The following is a 7924-nucleotide window of genomic DNA, read 5'->3' as shown; positions in this document are numbered from 1 at the left end:
GGATGCACAGGTGACATTTTTGAAAGGCTGCTTCAGCAGCTGCCCAGCAACTTGGATGCCAGGATGAGACCCTATGATGTGAGGGTGGGGGGCCCTGCCCCTCCCCTGTGCACAGGGAGGGTCTCCACATCCTGATAAAATGCAGATTCTAGCCCTAACCGGTTTGGCTTAGTGGCTAGAGCGTCAGCCTGCGGACTTAAGTGTCCCAGGTTCGATTCTGGTCAAGGGCATGTACCTTGGTTGCGGGCACATCCCCAGTGGGGAGTGTGCAGGAGGTAGGTGATTGGTGTTTCTCTCTCATCGATATTTCTAACTCTCTATCCGTCTCCCTTCCTCTCTGTAAAAAATCAATCAATAAAATATTTTTAAAAAAATGCAGATTCTGACTCGGCAGGTGTGCGGTGGACCAGAGACTCTGCATCTAACAAGCTCTCAGGGGAGGTGGATCTTACTGGCCTGTGGATCCCACTTGCAACAGCAAGGCTGAAGGAGGCACATGGCCTGTGAGGATGACCCTCTCACTCCAGCATTGGCCCCTGCTACAGCTTGGTCTTGGGTCCATGAGCACCAAACACAGAGCCCCCTAGTCCCCAAACTGAAGATTTTTTCTAGTGGTGACACAGAAACAAAGCTGGGCACCGGGTCTTTTCTGTGTTTTAAAATCCCCTAAGAAGTTGGGATTTCCTCCCAGCAGGAAGGGCACAGAGGGGACTGGGGGTGAGATGGCTTCAAGCTGAGTGATGAAAGCAGAGGAGACCTTCCCTCTATCTCAGGTTTTCACCAGCCTGGCCGTTTTGCCCAGAGACAGAGACCACATCACCACGTGTCTCAGAATGATCTGCAGTTTCCAGGTGTGAAGGGAAAGGTGTGAAGCAAGAACTGTGATGGGAGCTCAGGTGGCTGTGGGCTCCGAGGTACTTGGGGAATGTTTTCAAGGAGACCCTCCCTCCCTTTGTTGGTTGACCCTCTCCATGTCCTCCCTGACTGTTCGGCAGCCTCTGTCCTCTGCCTCGGGGACTTTTTTGAGGTCCCCTCGCCTTACCCATGTGTGATTCCAGTTATGAGTTGGGGAGCACCATAGAAATCCCTGAAAAAGCAGCTGCTCCTAGACCCTGTCAAGGTTAGAAATGTCCAAACCTGGGGAGGATTGTTATGAGTATTTCAGCTGAATTGATGTCATATGACTGCAAGCAAGATCTCAAATACTGAGAAGAAGAGCAGTTTTGTAGCTTATTTTATACATTAAAATCAAAGGAGAAGATGAAAAAAGTTGCATGAAATCTATGGGAAAGTGAGGGAAAGCATAGTAGGGAGATCTCTAGAAATAAATAAAAGCAAAATGGAGAAACACATATTATTTTTACTTTGGAGGGTCCAGGATAGTTAACATTTACAGCAGGTACAGAGGCTGTGCAGATAACCAGGCAACATGAGTGCTCTGTGGTCTTGTATTCTGGTGCCACAGGCTCTTCAATGGGTCTAGCAAGAAAATTTGCTGGAGGTATGTGATGTCAAATGTATGTTATCCATGATGCATAAGAACAGGGAAAGGGCTTACTTGAGGTAAAGTCTGACATTTGCTAAGGAAGCTGTGGCCCTGTGACCTGACTACCTGCCATCACCTGCCCAGTGAGGCATTTGTGATCATGCCGCACTGTGCTCACTGAGCTTGTCAGGCCTGCCATGGGGTCCCTGGGATTATCAGGTTCCTTGCACAGCCCCCTTTTCAATCACAGTTTCTGGAAAGAGCAGGTTGGACAGCGCAGGCATGACAGGGGGGCCCCAAAAAATCTATTAGTCAGGGAATGGAAATAGATCTCCTTCTGCACCTCCTTAGGCAAAGCCCAGTTCAAGTGTGGATTTCCTGTTTTGTATTTGCTTCTCAATATCGCCCCCTGGAAGGCAAAAGGAGACCTGCAGGCAATGTCAGGTACTGCACTAGGAATGCTGTCCAGGCTCCAGAAGGTGGGAGCTCACTGTGAGCCCTGGACAGAGGTGAGCTCTGACCTCTAGACTAAGAGCAAGCCATCTGGGGCTTGGTCCCTGTGTGTCTCATGCCTCCTGACTGCATCCCAGGGCAGGCTGAGCGCAGTGAGAGGACTGGCTTTTTCCAGAGTATTATGAATCCAGTGTCTGGGGAGCTTTCCCCTCTGGTGGATCTGCTGTTTCAGGAGGATGTGCCGTTCCAGGTTTTCAAAGCCATGGCCAGGGGAGGATCTTTTGGGAGAGGGGGCTGGCCTGGATGGTTGATCCACAAAATGCCCTTTGTGTTTCCCATCACAGCATTGGGATGTTGCATCCATTCCCCTGTGTCCCTGTCTGTCATCTGCTCTAGGCCTCCCCACAGGGCCCAGGTTCTGGAGCAGCTCCACATGGAGTGTCAACTAGGGGACTCTGTGAGTTCCTCTGTTATGGGAGGGGATTCCCCTTTGGGGCCCTTTGTCCCTCTGAGATGGAAGCACCCCCAGATCCTGGGTTCTCCTCTCCCATCCTGCTGAGGAAGTTCCCGTTGTTCCACAGGACACCGTGGGCTGCTGAGATTTCTTTAGGTGCCACAGGCAACTGTATTCAGACCAGGGACCTTGGGAATGGGGAGTCATCCCCTAGTTTGCTTGAGGTGGTTGTGAGCACTCTCCTGTCTTGGTAGAAACTCTATCTTGGATGGAGAACTCAGAATGTCTGCCAGGTCAGGGATCTGTGATAAAAGGAAGAACATGGGCTGCTTTCCGGCCCTGAAGATGTGAGGGGTTGGGAGGGCTGTGATTGCCTGGCAATGAAATCAGAGTGGTCAGGACCCTCACTGTTAGGAGGTTCCTGTCCCTCTTCCTGATTATAAGTGGGGTAAACACCTGTCCCTGGGACATCTCCTTGTAAAAAGCGGCTGTGGCCTCCTCCCAGGCTGACACCAAGGCCTTCGTGTGGATAAGGAACAGGATCTGACTGCAAGTGTCACACAGGGTGACCGGCTTCCATTATATGACTTCCCTCATCCATTTAATGAGTGTTTACTGAGTATCTGTGGTGAGTGTGGTCAGGGCTGGGCAATGGGAACACTACAGTGAGCAGGGAATACGTGGGCCCTGCGCTCATGGAGTTTAACTTGTAAGGAGAGACAGGCTCTAAGATAAATGTTCCATAAACATTTGTGTAGAAAAGTCTTTCACACAAGGAATTAGGTGCTTGTAAAATTATCAAAGGGCTAGAGAAATGGAAGTTGACGAGTTGTCAATGGTAGTTGTGTTTCAAGGTCACGCTGGCACAGCCCCTCCCACAGGTAAAGAATTAGCTGTGTCTGCCAGAGGCCACCCATCAGACCACACATTAGCAGAAATGATAGGCCCATCTCCTTTCCAGCTTCCAAATTACACACAAGTGCATCTCAACCTGAGTTTAATTCACATCTGTATTCTCATCACAAGGAAGGGGAGAATGGAGTATTTAAACTTTCAGTCTTCCTGAAATCAGAGGGAACATGGAAAGGGGTGGAACATAAATGCCATGTGCCAATCCATTGCATGTCTGAGCCCACATGCAGGCTGTTGGACTCTAGGCAAGTGATCCCACCTCAAAAATCTTCAGTTTCCCTATGAGATATTATACAAAGATATTTGGTGTTATTTCCTGGTTCTTAGAACTGAGTAATAAAAAATACTTGAAATTTTCTCATTTATAAGTGTTGATAAAAGTATATTTTGTGATGATGAAGAAAGTGACAGGCCCCTGGATAGATGCAAGGTAAGGGCAGGTCACCATAAAGACAAAACCTTGCTTAGAAGCTGGAATTTCCGTGAGGAGATGAGGGTACGTAAAATGTGTAGGAATATGTGGCTGCCAATGTAAGAAGTGTTTAAATCTCTAGATAATTTTTATGAGTTCATTTGAGCCAAACTGATGAGAATTGCTGGAAAGCCAAAACTTAATAGACTGAGAAAATGCTTCAGAAGATGGGAGTTTTACTTCTAATTTTATACAATACACTCAAAGCAGAAGGCCTAAGGGGTAACATGAAATCCATTTGTGAAATATTAGAAGGCGGGAGAAAGCAAAGTGGGGAAATCTCTGAGATTCGATAAAAAGTGAAACAAGTGGACAGATACTATAAATTACAATTACCATCTAAACATTCCAAAATCTAGGAAGACAGTAATGTTTAATCAGTAAATTTTCTATGTCTCAGCAGCTATTATAGAGGGCCTTGTTTGTAAAGCTTCTATTTTAATTAATATAGTTTAGTAATCCTTGCTAGGTTGAAGTGTAAGCTTATTCCCATAATCACGTTCTAGCATTCTTAAAAAAATATCTTTCTCAATATTTCTTTTCGACTAACTTTCTAGATCTTCCCATGATCTTCTTGGTTTATCGCTTTTTAGTCATTCAAAAATTACCAACTTATGAAACATGCTCAAAGTCGCTAATCATCTGAGAAATGCAAATCAAAATGACAGTGAAGTACCCTCTCACTGAAGAGTGACTATCATCAACAAATCAACAAATGACAAGTGCTGGCAAGGATGTGGAGAAAAAGAAACCCTCCTGAACTGCTGGTGGGAATGCAAACTGGTGCAGCCACTGTGGAAAACAGTATGGAGTTCCTCAAAAAATTAAAAATGGAACTTCCATTTGACCCAGTATTTCTACTTCTAGGAATATATTCCAGGAAAACAGAAACACCAATCAGAAAGGATATATGCACCCCTATATTCATAACAGCACAATTCACCATAGCTAAGATCTGGAAACAGCCTAAGTGCCCATCAAAGGATGAATGGATTAGAAAACTCTGGTACATTTACACGATAGAATACTACGCTGCTGTAAAAAAGAAGGAATTCTTACCATTTGCAACAGCAGGGATGGAACTGGAGAACATTATGCTTAGTGAAATAAGCCAATCAGAGAAAAATAAATATCACATGACCACAATCATTTGCAGAATATAATGAACAACAAACTAATGAACAAAAATAGAACCAGAGACATAGAAGCATCGAACAGACTGTCCAAACGATGAGGGAAGACGGTGGGTGAGAGGGTAAGAGATCAACCAAAGGACTTGTATGTATGCATATGAGCATAACCAATGGACACTGACAGTAGAGGTGGTGAGGGCATGTGCTGGTGGGTGGAAGTGGCCAGGGAGAGGTCAAAGGGAGTAAAAGGAAACTCATGTAATACCTTAAACAATAAAAAATTTAAATTTCTTTAAAAGCATAAAAGTGCTTTTAATCTTAAAAAAAATAAAAAAATAACCAACTTGCCCAGCCTGTGTGAGTGAGTGGTTGAGCACCAACCCATGAACCAGGAGGTCACAGTTCAATTCCCAGTCAGGGCACATGCCTAGTCTTTGGGCTCCTTCCCCCGCTGGGGACTTGCAGAAGGCAGACAATCTATGTATGATTCTCTCTCATCATTGATGCTTCTCTCTCTATCTCCCTCTCCCTTCCTCTCTCTTAAATCAATAAAAATATATTTGAAATAACCAACTGATGAGGAAAACTACTTACTTTTATATTCTCTCTAAAAAAACACACAAACAAAAAAAACCACAATCCATTCCTTTCCTTTGCAATAGCATTCCTTCTAAATTTCAAAATGTTACCAGAAAGGGAGCCAGGTCCTGAACTGATTTGTTAAGGCTGGCCTGCAGTGTGTGGGTTCTTGATTTGGTTCAAGAAATATTTTACAACATGAGTTCAGGTGATTTGAAAGTATGTCTTTTAAAACTTGGAACAGTGAAAAAGGAAAGGCTTAGGATAGAGACAGTAGGAGGGAGACTAGGCAGGGCTGTTTGGGCTCTCTAGAAACATGGGAATGAAGTGAGTCTAGGTGGGGCTGCTGTCAGCTCACAGGTAAAAGAGTTTGGGGGACATGTCAATGGGATTAGTCCCAGACAAGCTGCTGCTGCCCATTGCTCCCCTGATTGCAAGATTCATGAGGACCTCATAGAGATCAAAAGAAAGAAAATTCACTCAAAACGGAGATTTGGTTGGTGGGGGTGCCACAAGGAGGGCACATACTGGCTTCTTTGTCTGGAGTGATTTTATTTACTTTCCAAATGTGGAGATTTAGCGGAGGTCTCAGGGGAAGATCTCAATTGAATTTTCATCAGCTTTCCCAGATGTCCCTTTTAAGGGTCATGTTCTCTAATAATGGGTCAGTGCCAGGGAAGGCAGTCTAAACCTCATTATCAGTAATATTACAGGGAAGGGAAGGCCTACGTAAGGCCAGTTTTGCCCATTACTTTGCACCCGGGGTTCTATACCCTGATGGCCTTCCATATCAGGCTGTAAATTGCTTTCCAGCTTGTTCAGCTATCTGTCTCAGTTGCCTAAATCCACTTGCCAAGGAATTTTCCTAGCTTCTTACTATCCTGTCTCAAAAAGAGAAAACTTAAAAAAGTATTATTAATAATACAAAAGTTATCATATACACCTTTAGTCATTATTAAAAATCGGTCTATATTTACAATGTTTGAGAAAAGTCCAAAGAACAAGTGTAATTATTATTATCACTATTATTCACAGACAGGAAAAGATAATCAATTTGTAGTTGTACAGGCATTGTCGGTGTCTTGGGATAGCTGTTGATTTCTCATGTCAGTGACCTCTCATTCTCAAAAGTCTTTGTTCACTATAGGTGGAGGCAAGTTTCAGAGACACTGCAGATGTCCATTTGTGGTTGGGCACCTGAAAAAGTCCCTTCAAACAATGTTGGGGAGTCTTTCATTGATGTGTTTTCCAATTGACAAAATAAGTCATTGTCTTTGAAGTCTTCATGCGCTGAGAGCACTCCTGTAAATAAATGTCACTATTTTATCTGTCCCCATAAGCTGGTTAATAAGATCTTCATAATAATGCAGAATATCTCCTTTTTCATAAGGTTGATTCATATGTCCCTTCAAGTAGGTACATGGGGTACTGGTATTTACTTAATGAAGAGAAAATCTATGTGTTTACCAAAAAAGGAGATTCCAGGTTGAGAAGAACCATAAGGAGGGCTTTAGGCCAAGGGAGATTAAAAGCTTCTGAAAATTTACCTAGTTGAGTTTTAATTATGTCATTTGTATATTACACCAATCCAGAAAACTGGAGTTATAGGTACAATAAAAAGACTAGTAGAATAGGCCATATATGACAAATGAATTGTATTTTTTGAACAGTGAAATGTGTCCCTCAGTCATAACTCATCGGGAATTCCCCAATAGGCGTTAATTTTCCCAAATCATAATTTACCTTTTTAACTGTTGCTGTCCTTCAAGTAAACGCCTCAACCTAGTTTGAATAACATACAAATCATAACTAACACATATTCGTATTCCTGAGATGGTGTCACTTGGGTAAAATTCCAATTACCATCTATAAAAGGGATCTACAGGAAGTAGGAAATGACCTTGGGGTTCATGGAATGATTTTTCAGGGTTATATTTAGAAGTAAAACATCTGCTACACACTTTGCAATCTATAGAAGGAAAAGGAGTGACATGAAATCCAGTGGTTAAAGATTGGAGAGGTAGAAGAATAAACAGCAAGGCATAGAGAGAATCTCTGGGATTAGATAAAAAGTAAAACCAATGATTGCATACTTCTTTTATAATGTTTGGTATAAGATAGTTAGCAGTAAACAATTAGCATGATAACAATAACATGGAGGGGTCTTGTGCTCTCTCCTCTGGAGTTGTGAGGGGTTTGGAAAAAATAAAATCACCCGGACATTCCAAAGGTATGTAATTGTAGAAGCAAACGTCAATGGATGGGCTCAGTTATGGTAAAGACTGACCTTTGACAGGAAAGATACCTGCCTAGCACATGACTACCCACCATAACTCACTTTAAGTTCGAAGGTTTTATTTTCAGACCATCCCTTGGGCTTTCTTCAGGTTTCTGAGTTTGTAAGGCCCCCACACAGTCCTTTCCTGAGCTTATGA

This window comes from Myotis lucifugus, unplaced genomic scaffold (genome assembly GCF_000147115.1).
Source record: "Myotis lucifugus unplaced genomic scaffold, Myoluc2.0 scaffold_314, whole genome shotgun sequence".
Classification (NCBI taxonomy): Eukaryota; Metazoa; Chordata; class Mammalia; order Chiroptera; family Vespertilionidae; genus Myotis; species Myotis lucifugus.
The sequence above is the reverse complement of the archived record's forward strand: the minus strand, read 5'-3'. Positions refer to the sequence as shown.